General features: G+C 34.0%; 1 long non-coding RNA gene across 4 annotated transcripts in view; it reads right to left on the bottom strand.

Moving 5' to 3' along the window:
- The window catches only part of LOC105477567 (uncharacterized), a 577,843-nt gene that overhangs the window by 98,208 nt on the left and 458,868 nt on the right, over positions 1 to 20,767 (bottom strand). The gene's annotated exons all lie outside the window — the stretch shown is intronic.

Genomic DNA, 20,767 nt, shown 5'->3' with positions numbered 1-20,767 from the left:
CCGACCCTGAATAATAACCTATTTTTATATTAAAAAAAGAAGTATGTAAAGTTGTTACATATTTTTAAAAGAACACTTGGCTTACAACATGTATCATAATAGTTACATCTATTTATGTTTAGTCATAATAATGACTGATTAATCAGAATAAGCTTACTGATATAAGAAACTTATATTCATCAAATCTGTTTCTGCAGTTATAGTTTAGTGAGTGTAATGCAGGGAAGATTCGAATCTTATGCTGAGAGCAATATAAGAACTTAATAAATCCTTGTTAATTGATTGACTTAAAGTCAATTTTAAATGGGCTTTCTGAATATTATGATTTCTTAGTAATTTTTTAAATTCTTACGATAAAGTGGAAGAGAGATTATTCTCTAACCAGTACATGTTTTTCTGCTTTGCAGGTTTTTATTTTGGAAAAGAGAGGAATAAAAAAAAATAATGTGTCTTGTGGAACTTTGCAGAACTATCTCTTCTACATATCATGTCCTAAAATATGACAACATATATAATAAACGTTTACACAAAGTGGTTAACCTATATAAAGTGGAAACTAGTTCTATACTTAAATGTACTAGTTACCTTTCTTTCTCATTTATTTAATTTCAGTACCATTTTTAATATGTTCCTTGAAATATAGAACACTATTTGAATATTTACTATAATAAGAGCCTTTGTTAATATCACTATGGTGACATCAGAATGCATTGTATAGTCATATTATGACTAAGGAGACTGCGGGTGCCATAAAGTTCAATATCAAGACAGTGGGGATTTTTGTTGCTGTTGTCATTGTTTGGTTTTGGCGTTTTGGTTTATTTTTAAAGCTTGGAAGAAAGCTACATTCCAGCTTCTATAATACTTTGCTTGTTAATGAGTAGTTTTGACCCAAGACAGTTTTACCTTTCTTTATGTTGGTCAAAATATTCATGGCCTTCTGCTCATAAGCTTATTTAATCTTATCACATTTAAAATTATTTCTTTGAAATTATCATAAGAAAAGTATAGACCATGTTTTCAAAAGTACAACTATCTTTTCTATCATCTAGCACCTCAATCTCTATACCTGTTTTCAAAGATATAATTCATAAGGTTATGCAGGTTAATTCCAAATAACATTTGGCAAATAGCTTTGTCACCCATCACTAATGGGTATATACATGTGAAATTCAGTGAAGGGCAGCACTTTATGTGAATACTAAAATGTCTTAAATGTGATATTGTTAGTGCTGGCAGACAAGAAAAGAAAAAGAAATCTCTTCAAGGCTGGAGCCTTCAGATTACTCGTCTACAGTAAATAGATCATTATGATGTCTATTTAACATCTTCTAAATTTTTGCAAAGTGGGCCTTGCTCTTCTTTTATGCGAGCCTTGCTCTTCTTTTATGCAAGGGAAATTTTATCTTAGGAAAGGCCTTGTTGGATTTTTTAGTGTCTGTTTTAGAGCTGACACTCAAGCCAAATCCAAGAGTAATGTTAAACATAGATATTTTTCACTTCATTTATTTTTGTTAGATTTTTCTAGCTTACTTAAATCGACCCCAGGGCTGTTACATATAGGTAAGATATCTTCCTATATAACAAGCAAGAAATTAAATATGAAACTTTGACTGATATTGGCTAGGTTTCTGTGCAGAATGGATCTCAGAGCTGCCACAATTTCTTTGGATGAACTCACAGTTCCATGAAAACTTCTGAGCCTTTAATGACTTTGTATTTTCTCACAACAGTATTTTAGCTTATGCTTATTTCATCTAAAACTTTTATCTTCTACTTGCCACATAATACTTGACTTAAACATCAAATTATCCAAGAAGATTCCTCTGATCACATTCATTCAGTAAAATTTTAGTCCTGTTAACTCCTACAGCTCTTACACGCAAAATAACATAGTTAGAAATTATATACTATCTGCTGATAAAGGTATTTTCACCCTTGCTTTGCTATTTCCATTTTACTTCTTGAGTATAAGGCCCATAATTCATTTTTATTTGCATCCTCCTCGATAGTAAGCACAATGACTTTTCACGAAAGTTAATTAACATGCATTGGATGATCCACATTTGATGATAAATTAAATCAAGCTCAATTTGTAAGTTCTAGATTAAAACTGGCAAATATTTACATGGTTTCATGCATGATAAACTTTTCTGAGATTCTAAATGTAAGCACATCCTTTGTTGTGATTCCTTTTTCTGTCAAAATTCTGAGTAGTTCATTACCCACAATCTATATTGTAGTAACAGTATGTTGTTTAACCAATAGTAGGATCGGTTATAGAAATTAGAATTAGCAAAGAATTATTTTTTTCTGCAAATATGTGTTCACACAACAAGTTGACGTTTTAACAATGATTTAATTAGAATTTTCTAACTGGCAAAAGTAATTTACATTCCTGCCTCCAAAAATAGCTTAAAATGACATAAATTTTGGAATTGTCTAATATCAAAAACATGACTGGAGTTAATGAATTAAGTCATATGAAAATCTTGAGAACCAAGCACTAGTCAGTTATTTCCCAGATTTTGTGAATTAGGTGCCATGAGGGTTTGGCTGAAGACTCTCAACTTAATAAAGGGAAAGCAGTAAGCTGCCATAATTATAATAAACTCAACTAACAGACCACTAATTTCTTTTAGAACAAGTATGCTAGTTCCATAGTTTGTCCCATACACAAAAAATAAACCGATATTTTAAGAGATTACAATAAGTGAAGGTTTGTTGTTGAAAATGTTGCATTTTGTTTCCTAAACAGGATCAGAAAAAAACATAATAGAAAAAAACCCACACTAGCAGACTGAAATTAAATCATGGATTAGCTCTCTTGGTTACTAATATACTTCAACCTTGAAAGGATACATGATTTTGAATTTATAAGCATGCTAACATCATGGTATTATTATATTATATTATATTAATTTCCAGTGATGATAACAATAATGAAGCTGCAGCAAATGTTAGGAATAATGACTCTCAGAAATGGACAGGTTTTCAAAACTCCAAAGTCATTGCCTTTATATGTCTTCAGCGATTACTATTAAAGATCTAGATGACCAACTATTTTTAACATGAAACGTTACATCTTTGGATTCATTTACAAACAGTGAGCTTTTAAAATATTTCATACTATTACCAACCTGAAGTATTTCAAAGCTGAGCATAGGGAGAGTAACACAATCTCCAAAAGTTATATATATATGTATGATATGTATCTGAGACTGTGAATGAAGTCCTCCTAATATTTATCTTATCAGATTTGCACATTCTGGGACAGTTGCATTTCAACATCTAGAATGAAAGGCTTTTTCAATATTGTAATTGTCAGTGGAAACCAAGGCATAATAATTGTGTTAGAAAATCATAATTATGGTACTTACAAAGATGGAAAGCATTCTTGAAAATATAATTCCACGACTGATATTCTAAAACAAATTTACATAAACCAAGTCATCATTATGTGTCTAGCATGCTAGCATGAACTGTCCTTTATGGTTAACTATCCATATTTGTATCAGCAGTAGTTTTGGCTTACTCAAAGAAATACAACAAGTCAACGTTGATTTTAGTAGTATGAATGACATATATTTTAAGAGTGTAGATTTTTTAAAGTTCAACATTATAAGTTATAACAATGACATTTTGATAACATTTTAAATATTAATAATATATTTAAAATAATATATTAAATATATTAAAATTATTTTAAAATGATATTTTAAAAATATAAGTAATGCACAATGAGTTATTCCCATTATTTTTGGTCTCTTCCTTTTAGAAGTGATTCACAGAAAGCCTTCAAGATTTGCCCTAGAACTCGAAAAGTATTGAGTGATACTTAGAGCAGTCAGCAATATGATATCACCCTGAACGAGATAGGTTTTTTATAGAAGGAAGCTGTTAAACTCAGTTCATGCTTTTGCATAATGAAGATTTGCCATGTCCACAGGCATGTTTATTTGGGATGACAAGCTTAAATTAAACCATCACATGTTCTTCAATAGCTTTCCTTTTGGAATAGGTCCACCATCCAGAAAGCTGCCATACATACCTAGACTAGCATATATATCACTGCAGACACAATGGACTCTAACAGGATAAGAATATCACAGTGCTGCTGCAGTAGGTCATCAGTGAAGCATGTAATGGAAAAGCAGTGAGACTAATCCACAGTTGCAAAAATAGAGTTGTAAAATAATTTAGGCCAAGTTAGTTTCTAAAAATATTGAGAAATGGGTTTCATGTCCTTTCGATATGTGTATTTTTAGGCTGTTCATTTTAATAGCACAAAATCTTAGCTGTGAAAGTGTTGCTTTCAAAATATGCCATAGAGTGTAATGGTTAAGAGCTCAGACTGCCATGAAACAGACTTTGATTTGAGTTTAGTGGTGGCTTATAATTGCTATGAGCTTGGGCAAGTTACTTAAACATGATAAATCTTTATTTCTGTTTTCATAAATTTTGCATGGTAATAATATCAACTTCACAGAGGGCGTCTAAGACTTATGTGAGATAAATAATGTAAAGTGCTTGGCATAGTGTCTGGAAAACACTAATTGTTGAATAAATGTTACATATGTATAAGATGGTCGATGAAAAGAGTTCACAGTTGACAGAATGATAAAGCTAACACAATGATACTTATTTACTAAAATCAGTCTTCTCAATTCAGTAACATGTGCGGTCCTGTCTTTCAAAATAGAAACAAGTAAACTACAGGTTATTTTCAATCATTATCTATGTACATGAATGTTTTTCCACAATCCATCAAGTAAAATGTGTGGTGATTTAAGCATAAATACTTCCAAGAAAACCACATTAGCTATATTGTGAAGACTGTCCTCAAAGATTAACTTACAATTTATATTGAGTAACTTAATAATCTTGATTTAGTTTTTTATATGAGGAAAAAGGTTACGTATTTGTTTCAGCATTTAAATGTAATGTCCAAAATTATATCAAATACTGATTTGGAAGCTAGATTTTGTTCATTAATACTTTAAATTGTTTAAAGTCTCCATCATTTCACACCAAATTTTCTTTTCCAAATTTCTATGGAACCACACACAGTAAAAATGCAATTTAAATAGAGCCCTGTGTTAATAAAGAGAATACATTAGTGAAAATTAAGAAACTTGAGTTAAGCTCAATTTGAGTAAAGCTGTGTGACATGTTAAAATATATTTTTCAGCTATAATACAAATTGTGGTTGTGAGATTTTAAAAATTAGTTTTTAGAAATGTCAACTATAATAAGGCTTGTATTATAAGATTATTCTGAATAATGTTCCATAATAAGAGACCAGGTACAACTGACTCATTTTTAGGTAGATAAGAATGATTATAATATCCATTGTAAACTGTTGCTAATTTTGGAATATATGTTAAAGTAGGCTGTCTTTGATTAATGCTAATTATGTCATAGAATGATGCATTTTAGTGAAAAGGATTTAAATTGATTAAAATTTATAATCTATTTAAATTGGCCTAGAATGTCAGAGACCTAATGCATTGTAGTTTGAACTGACTCTAGAGAAAAGTGAGCACAAGCAATCTGGGAAGGAGTGTAGGACATACTACAGACATATCCAAGCTCTCAGAGGGAGTGAATGATTGAATGAATCTGGGTTTAGTATTTGAGCTTGGAAGATGGAGTCTGTATCATGGCTTAGTGGAATAGGAAATCTTACAGACAACATGTCTTCTTTTGTTTAACTTTTCTAAGTGTTTCATAGTGACATTTTCTTCAATGCTCTTGATTTTAGCAATAATCAAATGAATGTGTGACCTTATTTTTTTATAACATTTTTAGTCTAAATCCATTCTCAGAGAAAGGACATACTCTGCCTGCTCCACTCATTTTCACCTATGACTTTGGGACATAGATGCACTTAATTTAATGATAATCTAAGTAACCTAGGTAAGAATTATGCTCTATATTTTTCTTCTATTATCCAGAATTGAATAATAGATTAATGATAATCTCCTTTTCAAGGCATATATTCGTCATTAGTCCATGCATGGCCTACTTTCTTTGTTTAAAAGTACCCGATCCAATGCAAAATCTCAATTAGTGACAGTCTTTAGGAAGAACGTGTTAATGGTCCTAATGGAGAGGCTTGTGATGTTATAAAATCTAAAACAAGATTTATCTTGGTCAGTGGGTTCTGGAAGAGTTACTCAGAGAAAGTAATACTTGTGGCAAGATCTGAAGGATGAATAAGAGTTTACAATGTGAAGAGGGGACGAGAACAGCATAATGGGTATGGAAGAGAGCATTTTCAAGTGGCCTACTGCATTGAGAGGAAGCACAGCAAGCACAGATGTCTGAAAGATGGCCATTGGGCTGGGGTGAAAAGAAGGAAAGCAAGGGTGGTATCAGATGGACTAACGGATGGAATAAAGAGCCAACCATTCTGGGCATTCTTGGTTATGTTAAATGTTTGTTAAATGTTTGTTTAAATTTCAAGAACAATGGGAAGCCATCAAAGTTTTATGTAAGGTTTGACACAATCATATACGCATTTTAAAAAGGAGTCTTTGGTCATAATTTGAGAAAGAGATGCGATTGAAGCTATTACTAGGTTATTGCTGTAGTCCATGCAGAAAGGGATGGTAGACTGGGCTGAAATTTCACCAGTACATAAAAAGAAAAAGGCTGTATTTTGCAATTTTTCGAAGTAACTAAAATTATTTTTTAAAAATTCTAACACCACCACGTCTTTCTATGTCTACAAATATATCACTGGCATATAAAACGCTTAATGTAATTACATTGTTTGTGATATTATTTAAGTCTCATGGATTGCTACATGGTAACCACTGAAAATAAAATTTTTGAATGACTAGAAATAAATTCGTCTTACAAAAAGTGCTACTTTACTTAAGCAAGAACAAGTATACTACAAGTCCCTGGCAATTACAGTGCAACATTGAAAAACTGTACTTAGTCGTCAAGGATAAATTTGACCTATACTTCAAATTATGTGTAAACAATAGCAGATTACTCAATAGAACAATTATAGTGAGTCCAGTAATATTGTAATGAATTCTATGCTGCCTATTTGAAATAATTTTTCTCAAAACATAGAACTTTAAATAGCTATAGCTATTAATTTTTGTTATTACTTATAGCTAACCTCTAAAACTATTGTGAAATTATTAAATACTAAAACATTCCAACTGCTGGAAAATAACCATTTAAATGGTAACATGACCAAGTGAACAATACTTATCTCTAGTATTAAAAATATGTATTGGTTCCAGTCAAAACCTTATGGATAAATACTTACGTAACAAATACTTATGGAGTACTTATCATTAGATATATAATTTAGTTTTTTAGTGATTACCTAGGATAGCACTTCCCAATGGAACTCTCTGGTAAAATATAAATGTTTTACATTTGTGCTGCCCACTATGATAACCCCTAATGACATATGACTATTGAGTACTTGAAATATGTCTAGGATGACTAAGGATCTAAATTTTAAAAAATTATTTAATTGTAGTTAATTTACATTTAAATTCAAATAGTAATATGCGGCTAGTGATGGCTGTGTCAGATAACAAAGATCGAGGAGATTCAACTTCCTCAATATTTAAACGTTGAAATTTATGGACGTAAAAAAAATGCCTTTCTAAAGGTCGTAGAATGAAGACAATTCAGCTATTTGATATCTAGAAGTTTCTCATTAATTTAAGTAACTTGTAACACACTTTATACTTTTGGTACTGTTAATACAATGGAAAGTCATAGAAAAAAAACTGTCAAAGATAGCTTATAGACGAGTGAGAGATTAGCTACACTTTGAATTATTACTGTGAAGAATAGTTCTTGGATCATTCAGGGAAGATTGATTAAAATAACTTTTGTCTTTTGTTGTTGATGTTCTTGTCCTTATTGTTGAGAATGACTACTCTAGAGATGAGCTGCATTTTTAAAAAAATGATAGTAATCTATAGACCATAACCTAAGTAAGCATATTTCTTGTATTAGCCCAAATATTAATGGCTCACATCAATATTCATTTATTACTTCACATTCTATGTAGGTCAGGAAACTGGGAGTAGCTTAGCAGAGTCCTCTGCATTAAATTCTCTCACAAGGCTGCATTCAAGATCTTGGCTGGAACTGCACTCTCATTAGAGATGAATCTATGGATACTTCAAAGCTCAGTCATGCAGTTTTGCCAGGTTTCAGTTTCTCAGAAACTGGACTGAGGGTCTCCATTCTTTGCTGGCTGTTGTCTGTATGCTACCCTCAGCTCCTTTCCTAGTGGGTTCCTCTGTAGGGCAGCTCACAACGTGGAAGCTCGTTTCATCAGATCAAAAGAGTAAGAAATGCCAAAGAGATAGAGATTGTGAACAAGATGGAAATGACATTTTTTATGGCTTAATTCCAGAAGTGACATCCCATATCTTTTAGTTTAGAAGCAAATCACTTGGTTCAGTTCACACAAAAGAGGACAGGATTACAAACGAGCACACACATCATCAGGACTCCGGGATGATTGGTTGCCTTTTCATAAGATGCTCATCACATTCACCTAACCAAGGTGACAAAGAATTTTGTGGGAAGCATGTGATAGTTCCAGATATTTATCAGAAGCCCCTTAAAGTGCTTTTGCTTTAAACATTAAAAAATCTCACTTAGATAGGAGAAATAACTTCAATTTTTTTTTTTAGATCGCTGACACAGCATGGCGAATAGAGAGTAATTTAGTACTGTACATTTCAATACTAAGAGAGTATACTTCAAAAGTTCTCATCACAAAAGATGTTAAATATTTGAGATAATAGATATGTTAATTGGCTTGATTTAATCATTTTATGTTGTATTAAAAATCATAACATCACTTTGTGCTCCTACATACAACTATAATTTGGCAACATATAATTAAAAGCTTTTAAAAAATCTTTAATAAAATAAAACAAATGAAAGACTATAAAGACACTGATTTTTTTTTAACAGTAAATTCACATTGACAACTCCAATTCCTTAAATATCAGTTCTTGACATTGTCAACTGTGCTTGATTTGGTGTCAGTTGCTGAATGAGAAGTGAAAGTTGGAAACGTTCTACTACAGGAAGTTTCAGTTACCCGGTCCTGAACACCATTTGTTGTGTTTTATTTAGCATTGTCCAATAGCTCAATTGTTTGCAACCTCCTCTCATTGCAAAGATGATGATCTGATGTCTTTGCAACAAATTGCACACAATTCTGTAACAGACTACTTGTCTGACATAAAGGTTAACTTTGAGTAAAGAATGAGTTTACTAGCTTTTCCTCTAGTGTGAGGAAAGTAATTTATACAATCTTCTATTCTAGGACAGGGGTCTCCAATCCCTAGGCCACAGACCAGTACCCATTGTGGCCTGTTAGGAACTGGACTGTACAGCAGGAGGTGAGCAGCAGGGGAGTGGGCATTACTGCCTGAGCTCTGCCTCCTGTCGGATCAGCAGCAGCATTAGATTCTTAGAGGAGCGCGAACCCTACTGCGAACTGCGCATGTGAGGGATCTAGGTTGCCACACTCCTTATGAGAATCTACTAACGCCTGGTGATCTGAGGTGGAACAGTTTCATCCCCGAACCATTCCCCTGGTACTCCCTCCTGCCATCCCCAACTTTACAGTAAACAAATTTTCTTCCACAAAACCAGTCCCTGGTGCCAAAAAGGTTGGGGACCGCTGTTCTAGGAGACTGGTTATACATACAAAATGTCTTTAATTACAAAAGAAATCCACGTGTTCCATTTCCTGTGAATTTTGGCTAGAGATTTTCTAAAGTGTTGAAAATTATGCATCCTTGAATAGGCAGAATCTAACTGTTAATATGCTACTAATCATATGTTGTATTATTCTAAAAAGATGAGAAGGATTTCAGTAGGAGATATGCATAAGATGCAAATTTAGTATCAGTTTTTACAGGATAGTGTTGTAAAATAATTAAGATCAAATACTTGAAGTGACATAATTATATCTATCATGCCCTTTCTTTTAGAAACTGTTAGCTGCCCTGGAACTCTATGTTTCCTTAATCACTTTGCAACATTTCGGCCTAGTGAGCCTACTACCCTGTTTTTCTCTGAGTCCTTCTCTAGCTTTCTAAATTTAAAAACTCTCTAATCTTTTATCTTTTTTTGTAACTCTTTCCTCCCACTTCTTCTGCTTTGGGCTCATCTTCCCATGTCCAACCTAAATTCCTTGAGCTTGAGTCCTTCTCTAGCTTTCTAAATTTAAGGGTGCCTTAAGATCAAAACTTCAGCTTTTTGCTCTTCTTTGTCTAGACTGTTTAGTTACTCTCTCCTGAGGAAATTGTCTGATTCAATGATCATTGCTGATGACCCTTAAATCTACATTCAGCATTGCCATCATCCTTCCTGAGTATAAGTTTAGCATGTATAACTGCATGCTGAGTATTTGCAATTGAACAAATCAGTGTTACCTGAACTAAAAAATAATATAGCATAGAATGACAGTAACATATAATTGGCGTGGGAAGAGTAAACAAACTTTTCTTTTAAGCCTTTTCCCCCTCTGTCAAATAGCATATTTATTTTAGCAAAGTTTAAGATAAAACTTCCCTATGTCTCTTGACTCAAAACATTGAAGTTATGTGACATTCCTTATTCCAAGCTTTCTTTAAATTATAGTCAAAACACTTTTGAAATCATTATGGGAGCTTGGCAAAGTATATACAAATAAACAAGATTAGCCAGACAAACTGTAAGAAAGAATGATAATAGGGATAGGCCATATATATTACCGTAGCTGTTTTTTAGTTTAATTTATGTTCTATAAATGCTGGTGCAATAAGAAATAATTTTTAAACAAAATAATTAACTGAGGAAATCAAAAAGGAAAGGTGTGTATTGGCTGGGCTGTAAAAAAAAAGTTTTGTCAACGAAAAATCAAAAACAAATTGAAAAGGCCAACAATCCCACAAGCAGAAACTATTTCCCACCATTATCTTATATACTATACCAACAACCTGTGAGAGTGACTCTTTTATAACAATCTCACTAGTAGTATATATGAGTATTTTTTAAAGAAATACCTTTAGCAGATGGTATCTTTTAAAGGTTTCTTGTTAATAAGTAGGTTAAGAAAATATTGCTGCATGCTCAATTAGGTAGTTAGCTGCAGAGATGTCTAAAGAAGGTTGAACAATTTAAAAGTTAAACTGTTCTAAGCTCTAGTTTTGCCAGAGTTGAATAGATTTGGGTGTTCTTTAAAAAAAAACAAAAAACAAAAAACAAAAAACTGTTTTGTTGTTTTTGTTGTTGTTAAGATTTTGGTGTTCTAACATTGGTCAGAAGTTAACTGAATCTTGTAAACTAATAGAATACTAATACTGTTACTTTGAAACAGCTCTATTAACTTAGAGAAGCATAGAAGCTCAGTAGAGAGAGCCTGACTCTGAAGAGTGTTATCGTTTATAGAAAAAGAACCCAAGGGGATTCAGAAATGACCTAAGTATAATATACGGGGAAAGTAAACTATGACTATCATGTATCTGTTGTTGAGAAACAACTAATATTTCATATTCTGTACAATCAGGGCTTTCTAAGCAAAAATTACTGGCAATCAGGATTAAGAGATGTTTGAATGGTAAACACGCCTGAAGACCCATCTCCCCTGGAGCCCTTTATTTACATTCCAAAGGGTTGTAAACATCTAGGGATTTTTCTCGCCTCCCTCGGAGAGGATATGTTTGTTAGAAACAGAATTTCTTTTCTTCTCTCTGGAGAGAGAGAGGGGCTGCTGTGCAGCTGTTTCTATATAAGCTGAAAAACTTATAATCTTAGTGACCGTCCCTTCTCCTAGAGACTCTCTCTATGTGTACAGAGTTCATTTTCCCTCACCACATCACTTGAGGAAGAGAAGGGGTCATGGGAAACTTGTGTCATTATTGTTTTAAAAAACAATGGTCCAGAACCTTGTATTTGCTCTCAAGTTAAATACATACTTAAGCTATATCATCTGTTTGTGTCATTTGTGAATATTAAGTGGTACAGAGATCTAGAATGTAGAGTGTGATTCTCTCTTTTGTTGTTAATAATAGTGGTTTCAACTTATTATTTATTCTTACAGTCACAGAGTGTGTAAATAATACAACTTGTTAACATAGCACTGTGGGCACTCTGGGCTTTATGTCTTTAGAGACTACAGAGCTCTTAGAGCTAACAAATGTGGAAACAAAAGAGACCAAATTAAAAGAAAACAAAACAGTAACATTACTTCCGGGTCTTTGAGCCATGATTCGGTGAACTCCAAAAATCTGAGACAAGTCTCAGTTAATTTAGAAAGTTTTTGTTTTGTTTTGTTTTGGTTTTTTGCCAAGACTGAGAACGTGCTCCCGTGACACAGCTTCAGGAGGTCCTGACAACGTATGCCTAAGGTGGTCAGAGAACAGTTTGGTTTTATACATTCTAGGGAGACATGAGACACCAATCAACATACCCAGGACAAACATTGGCTTGGTCTGGACAGGAGGGACAACTGGAAGCAAAGGCGGGAAGATTCAAAGCAGGGATGGAGCTTCCAGGTCATAGGTTAGATAGGTGACAAATGATTTCATTCTTTTGAGTTTCTGATTCACCTCTCCAAAGGAGGCAGTCAGATGTGCATTTATCTTGTGAGCAGAGGGGAGACTTTGATAATAGAATGGGAGGCAGGTTGGCCCTAAGCAGTTCCCAGCTTGACTTTTTCCTTTAGCTTGGTGATGTGGGGCCCCAAGATTTACTGTCTTTTCACAATACTTACTAATATTGAATAGAATGGATTTGCAAGGTCCACAAAGGTCCACAGAAAAATCATTCTCAAATAGAGTTTAAAAATCATTCAGGTGAAAATATCTAAAATTCTCCCTAAATTTTTTTTTTTTTTGTTGTTGTTATTCAATGATCAGATGAGAGGGATAGAGTAAGTTTATCATAGTGAGTTTTTCCATAATGTGAAATTCACTCACTTTAAACAAATGACCTTTGTTCTGAGATTTGTTACTAATGTTTGAAATCTGAACCTTCTTCTAAACAACAGTGGTAACGGCAAATTATATTTTACGTGTTGGTTTATTACATGGTTGATGAAATGCTGCTACTATTGTTTTAAAGTTCTGTTGACAATGACAGCATGATGTCTCAAAACCAGTGCTTTAAATGACTTGTGTTTCTTACAGGGCTTGATACATTTAGTTATAGCCTCAGCCTTAAATAAAAGTAGATTCCTTGAGTTAGGATGCAGTAAACTGAATACCAGGTTTGAATAACTCAGAGAAGTATAAGAATACAAGTAAATAAGTCACTGTTAAATTTTAAAGTAGAAAAGGTGTCACTTTGTTAATATCTGCATAAATATTTATCTTCTAAGATATAAAAGACATGAAACATTTTAAGTAAATACAACATCAAGGTAAATCAAATTTCTTCCTTCATGAGTTTCTTTTTAAAAGGTATTTCCCATTTCCTTCTGGAACTGAGAAACACATTTAAGCAGACAGTATTCTTGCTGAACATAGTTTTATTAAAGTTCTTAAGAAGGCTGAGAGAAAGGAGCCAGAGTATTTAGGAACTTGTTAACTTTTTTTAAAGCCATTAGACTTCATCTTTATGGCAACAGGAAGTAACTGAAGAATTTCAATTATGTGTGCACTACAAAATCATATATATGAATATTTATAAATGATTCCCTCTGGCTGCTGAGAAGAAAATGAAGTGTTGGAAGGTGCAATAGGTTAGAGATAGAAATGGAAGCAAAAGTAGGGTGGAGTCAGACTTGTGATCAACAAATTAGTGAGTAGTCCAAACTACATGTGTTGACTAATTCCTTCTACATTTATGAAGACATAAACTCTTAACATAGTAGAGGTGAGTAGTTAGAAATTGCTTCAACAAATAATTTAAATTATATGGCCTGAAACTGTTTACAAGACTTTCTTATATTTGAGGTAGGTTAAGATTGGATCATGTATAGTTATACCTATATAAATATAGTTATAGACATATAAATAACTATTTGCATTTCTATTATGCATAAAATTTTATAAACAGTAAATACTGTATAATGGCTGTTTTAAAGGTGAATAACATTCCAAGTGTTTCTTCACATTTTGAAGGGAGGTAAAACCAGAAAAAAAAGCCCCCCCAAAAAGAGATAGTTAATAGGTACAAAAATACAGTCAGATAGAAGAAATGAGATCTAGTGTTTGGTAGCGCAATAGGGCTACTATAATTAGCAATAATTTATTTTATATTTCAAAATAACTAAAAGAATGGAATTGGAATGTTCCTAAAACATAAAAATGATAAATGTTTGAGGTAATGGACACCTGAATTACTCTGATCTTATTATTACACATTGTATGCTTGAATCAAAATATCACCGGTACCCTATAAATATGTACAAATATTGTGTATCTCTAACAACTAAAAATTTAAAAAACAACGTCGAAAATCTCATTAGTTTTTTTGTTTTTTTTTTTTTTTGAGATGGAATTTCACTCTTGTTGCCCAGGCTGGAGTGCAATGGTGCGATCTCGGCCCACCACAACCCCCACGTCCCGGGTTCAAGCGATTCTCCCGCCTCAGCTTCCTGAGTAGCTGGAATTATAGGCGTGTGCCACCATGCCCAACTAATTTTGTATTTTTAGTAGAGATGAGGTTTCTCCATGTTCGTCAGGCTGGTCTTGAACACCTGACCTCAGGTGATCCACCCACCTCAGTCTCCCAAAGTGCTGGGATTCCAGGTGGAGCCACTGTGCCCGGCCTAATCTCATTAGTCTTTAAAAAAAACTTTAATTTCTGCCTGTCATCTCTTCATTGTAATTAATGCACTCTGATCAAACTCAATTAACTAATGTTTTTACATTTCTTTATCACAATTTTGGTTTGATTTAGGATCCTGAACACTGGGAGAAAAGGAAATGAAGTGTGTACAAAAACCCAGTGCATCACTCTGTGTTGTCTCCTGTTTCAGTGTTTCTACTTTCATTCCTTGAACTGACTCCAGTGATCCTAGGCTTAGAGTTGCATTTATCACCTTCTCTGGGGAAATTTTTTATAGCTGTGTTTTGAAGCAAGCAGAACATCAAGAAAATAGTTGCTCAGATATGTGTGAAAAGAAATTGCAGGTATGCCAAGATATTTAGGAGGAAATGTGTGAAGTCTCTATTTTTTTAGATGAAAAGCTAGTTAGGTCACCTATATATAGGATTTCACCTGATTGTACTTATTTTATTTAGTTAAAAGCTTAATTAAAGCATTATCTGTCTAATGGATGTTTGGATAAATTAGATTAACACTTAATTTGCTCTTATAAGTCTAGCTGAAAAAAAGAAAGATTGTAAGCATCCCTACTTGCTTCCACATTTTCTGGCAATTCCCCTCTCTAACCATCCCACATACACATTCCATCATGGAATAAGAATAAAAAGAAAAAAAAAAAAAAGAGAGAGCCTGTATTGAGACAAAGATAGGCCTGGGTTCCAGTCCATTTTATCACTCACTGGTAGTGAGATGTTAGATTAAGGATCTGAATTCCTTATTGCTTGGTCAAAATAGTCAGGAGTCTTTTAGAGTTTGAAACCCAATAAAAAAAAATCTTAGGCAGGTACGATAATGTATTGACTGATGTAATCAAACTGAACCAACGGTAGAAATGGAGTTCAGGGATGCCCAGAAAGAGAGACTCCAGTACCACCAGAATTTCTCTCTTCACTTCCCTTCCCTTCACCTATTTTCTCTTAGATCATTTTTTCTTATCTTTGTAGCTTTTCCACTAGAAAGGAAATAACTTATGTATCTTGGATCTAATTGAAAACATTCCAGGGAAGAGCTTTGATTAAAATGTCCAACTTTAATTGTCTACATATAAGTCCAGGAAGATGAAATAACATAATTGACTGTAGCCACTGGAGTGTACTGACTGAAGTAAGGAGAGAAACAGGTCTCCAAATAAGGGGATGCTAACCAAAATAAGAGAAGTGACTAGCATAGAAGAAATTAGATATCAAATAGGCTAACAAGATTAGGTTCATGGTGAGAACCATGTATAGGTATGTCAATATATAAAACCTAGCCTGGTTTGTAATAAACACTACATACACATAGGTTTTCTTTTTATTTAGTTTCCTCCTTTAGAGATGGCATAATGCTTGAAATAATGCTAACACATCTTAATTCTACTATATCTTCAATCTTTGTAGTCAAACTTGATACATTTCATCTCTTCGAGAATGCCTTTAAAATTCAAGATTGTTCAATTAAAAAACTGTCTCAGATGAAGAAAGCAGTATGATGTGGTAAATAAGCACACATTTTTAGAGTCATGTAGAGTTGGGTTCTAACCTTACTTCTGCCATTTGCTAGCTGTGTACCATTGAGCAATTAATTTTTGTATAGCTCAGTGCCTTCATCTATAAAATACGAATAAGGCAATTTCACGAATGCAATAATGTTTATAAATTGCTGAGCAGAGTGTTTGGAAACAAATAAGTAAATTATAATTCTTACTAAGGCAGTTTTGCAGCTTCTTTATTTTTTAAGGGATCCTTACCTGCCAACTTATCCTAACCAGGACAACCCAATTCCTTAAAGATGACCAATAGACATTCGCTGAGCATTCAATCCTTAGAGTTTTTGATCTTTAAAGATTTCCTATACAGAGATTCAGACAGTTTTGTTTCAAAATAGAAAGTCAGAAAAACAAAGACCATGTAAATCAATCAGAGGAAAAAATTAAGAGGTACATCAGTTATCAATTCTAATTTCAATTTTTCCATGTACCTATTTCCTGAACCTGAAGAAGTCTTTAGCTTTCCTCATTTTATCTGATACAGTATTGTCATCTGTAAATCTAGAATGAGACACTACAGTAACACTGCTTGCTTGTGAAGAAGAAAATAATAAAAGATACTACGAAAAGTAAAACTATGAGGTATAATTAACCTGCAATAATAGGTTGTTAAAAAGAACATATGGCATACTGAATGTTTTCATTACTCATATGTATCAAATATTTCAGTGAATCTAAAACTGTTGGGATCTATTAATTTAAAAAATAATCTTTCAAAGTTAGGAAAACACACTCTATCCTATCAAACCATCTCTTAAATGTAACCTTTTAACAAGTACAGTCACAAGCTTGAGTCAGTACAAAGATGTACGTTGCTTTATTTTGTGGTGCTTACATTCTGTTGGGAAGAAGATGTCACAGAGAACAGGACAAGTCAGTGGCTCAGGAAGGCATAGGAATGCACTGCTCAGACCTTTCATGAGAAAACCTGCTGAAAGGGGTATAGTTAGATGCGCCATTCACACTGAGACTTTGCTCTCCTCAGGCTCCTTCCATCTAATCTCTGTGCACGGCGGGGGTACTCCAGGCATTCCACTGTTGCCTAATGTGTAACTCATCTAATAGGCAAGTTTTGCTCTCGGGCTTCCCGTCGGGCAGGTCACAGCTTTCTCAGAGCATCACTACAGACTGAGGCTCTTCCCTGATCCTCCTTTCTTCTTTCCTTTCACAGGTGCCATCTTAGTTGGTTTTAAGCTGCTATAACAGAATACCATAGACTGGGTTATTACAAACAACAGAAGTTTATTTGGCTCACGGTTCTGGAGGCTGAAAAGTTCAAAATTGAGGGACCACATCTCTGATGAGGGCCGTCTTATCATGATCCTGTAGTGGAAGGCAACAGGATGACAGAGAACAGGAGAGAGAGGGCATGAGAGAGCCAAGCTCACTTTTATAACAAACCCACTCCTGCCGTAACAGCATTAATCCATTCATGATGGTAGAGCCCTCCTGACCTAAACATGTTATGTTAGGTTCTACCTCCTGATACTGTTGCATTAAGGGTTGTTTTCAATACATGAACTGTGGAGAATGCATTCCATTTATGTCAGTTTCTCAGCCTGCATTGGAATCTGAAGCTCCGTCTCACCTCTTCTCCTTCCTCCTTTATTCTTTATAGGCGTTTCATCCAGGAAATCTCTTGCATGAGTAATTTTATTATGATGTCTTCTTGTCAAGGAAACACACTGATAAAGTATCCAAATGAGCATTAAAATCAATGATTCTATGATTGGGGTTCTAGTTAATGATGGTAATAAAATCATAATGAGGTCTCCAGTTATTTTTAAAAACCTAATGAAAGCCATATTTCTATCCTGACTGGTTCTGCATAAATTATTATTTCCTAGTTACATTCAGTAAAAATGAAATATTCAGTGTTTTGTCTTGCCTTCCTTGTCCACAATCCTGTTTTGAAGTGTATTTGCACCCTCACTTCTTCACTCTGGTCTCAGCTGATTGTACCAAGGGCCTCTCTGGTCCCTGCAAAAACAACATTTGTCCTGGGCCAAGCTAATTAAATTTCCTTTAGAAATAATAAATGGAATTAACATAAAAATTACAGTGCATGCATGGAGTTTGAAGAATACATAGATGTTTGTTGGATACTCAGCTTGAATGCAAGAGTATGGCAATCAAGAGAGAAAATGATAAAAATAGAGACAAGACTATAAAGACTCTGAGAGGTGGAGAGAACACCTTTGTTTTCACTTTCCATTTCTGTCTCTGGTCCTAAGTTCTGTCCATACATAATTATTTCTCTATAATTGTCAAGAAACTTAACTATTTGAATACTGAAGTAATTGGGGTAAGGAGCACCATAGAAAATAAGATTGAATTAGTTAACTGAAGCACATTGGTGAGAGCTAGTGAATCGGAGGACATGATGAGAGGTATAAAAATTTATCCTAGAGGCAGCATCAACGAGATCCAGAGATCCTTCCAGGAAAAAAGTGGAGGATAAATTATACCTGGAGTGACATTATTCATTCTTGTTTAATAAATGCTTGTGAGGATTGTTGGGGATTTAAAGAACAGTCTCAGCGATTTAGACACTCTTCGTGTAATGGTGGGAAAGTAAGTGCACAGATAACATTAACAGAAAATGATGTAAGTCAAGGGAGTCAAGAGATAAAATGCCAATAGAGAGACCTAGGGAGGAAGTTTAAGGTAGGAAGAAATGTCATCACTTTGATGTTTCCCAAAGTGGAAGATGACATTCGAGATGAATATTAAGTGTAGATACAACTTTTAAGGACATTTTGTGGAGGAGGCTATATAAATGGAATGGCAAGAAACATAGGGGTTAGAGTCAAGCAAGGGGTAATTCATTTTTTAACATAATCTCCACACAGTAAATGGCAGTGCAGGTGTAGTCTACACTTTGTGGAGTCTTGATTTCACTGTTAAAGATCCTGACATAAGAGTCGACAAAAACTAGATGACTGACTTATATATGGTGAACAAAGAAGAGAGAAGATCTAAAAAATTTCCTAGCTCAGAAAGATGAAAAAATGATAGTCCACCGACTGAAGCTGAGAAGGTGTGTGAAGGAATTAAGTTGATGGAAAGATGTGGTAGTATAAACACGAAGTAATAAAACTTTAGGGCAAGCGCGGTAAGCTTGAGAAAACTACAGAGGCTTGCTAAACAGTTTGAAGGTAGAATTTGCTTTTTAATCTCTAACCCTTACTTTAAAAATATTCTTTCTTACACTTTCACTGCAGCCTCTGCTACTTAGCGTTCCTAGGTTTCCCATCCTTAATTTTACTTAATATAAACCCTTTCAATACAGTGGGAATAGATTTGTATAAATACTTACTTCTCCCAATACTATATATATTTTAACCTTATTATTATTCCCTGTAAAAAATGTGAAATATTAATAATCAAGCTAAGGGGGGTATTCTTTGGCATATGAGAAAAAAAAGTCTTCAATTCTGCACTAAAATTATGCCATACGACATCCTGCCAACTCTGCTTATACATAATGTTACCTCTGGCCCGTATGTAACCTGAAAGCGTGGAGTAAGAGATAAATTTGGATGTGCAGGTTGAAGATGTAGATTCAGGAGTCATCATCCAAAATATAAAGTGAATTAATTCATCTGTTTTATAAATATTCATTAAATATTTGCTATGAGCCAGGAACTCTACTGGATGATAGGGGTACAATAGTGAAAAAAAAAAACTCAGAAATTCTTGACCATGTGAATTTTACATATAAGGAGAGAGATAAACAACAAAAATATCTATTAATAAGTAATTAATGCATACATTTATGTAAGTAATTTTATTTAAAATTGCTAAATGTGATGTAGAGCAGGAAAAGAGGGGACAGAAAAACTGAAGAGTAGGAAAAAAATGTAATTTAAAATAATCAGGAAGACACCATTAAGAGGGTAACATTTGAACAGACTTGAATGGTGTGTGGGAATGAACATTAAGAAGAAAATGCATTCCAGCAGAGGGAACGTGTGTTGTCACCATAGTGACAGCTGGACAGAGAGGTAAGGTAAAACAAAATAATCTCTGTTGCTGCAACTTGTCCAAATATTGTAATTGATATTCATAATTTTCCTTCTCTATTATGACTCTGTATTTCCCTCATCTTAGACCAGCACCACAGCTGACCTGAATTGCTTGTTTGCCTACTGGTGTGACCTAGAACTAGAAGGCTACCCCCAAGGATTTGTATCTTTACTTTGCTGCCCTCTTGGTCTATTTAATCACTGGGCACAGAAAGACCAAGCCATTTCCCAATGAATTTGTTGTATTCGAGGCATAACCTACCCTACTCCCGTTTCATAGAAGTAAACTTGCTTCCTGATGATGACTAGAAGTAATTACTTCTTCCTCCTGCTAGTACAGTTAGTACCAGTAACACGAAGAGTCCCGAAAGGCCAGGAAGCA

Source organism: Macaca nemestrina, chromosome 2 (assembly GCF_043159975.1).
Source record: "Macaca nemestrina isolate mMacNem1 chromosome 2, mMacNem.hap1, whole genome shotgun sequence".
Classification (NCBI taxonomy): domain Eukaryota; kingdom Metazoa; phylum Chordata; class Mammalia; order Primates; family Cercopithecidae; genus Macaca; species Macaca nemestrina.
This window is presented reverse-complemented; position numbering and strand designations above follow the sequence as displayed.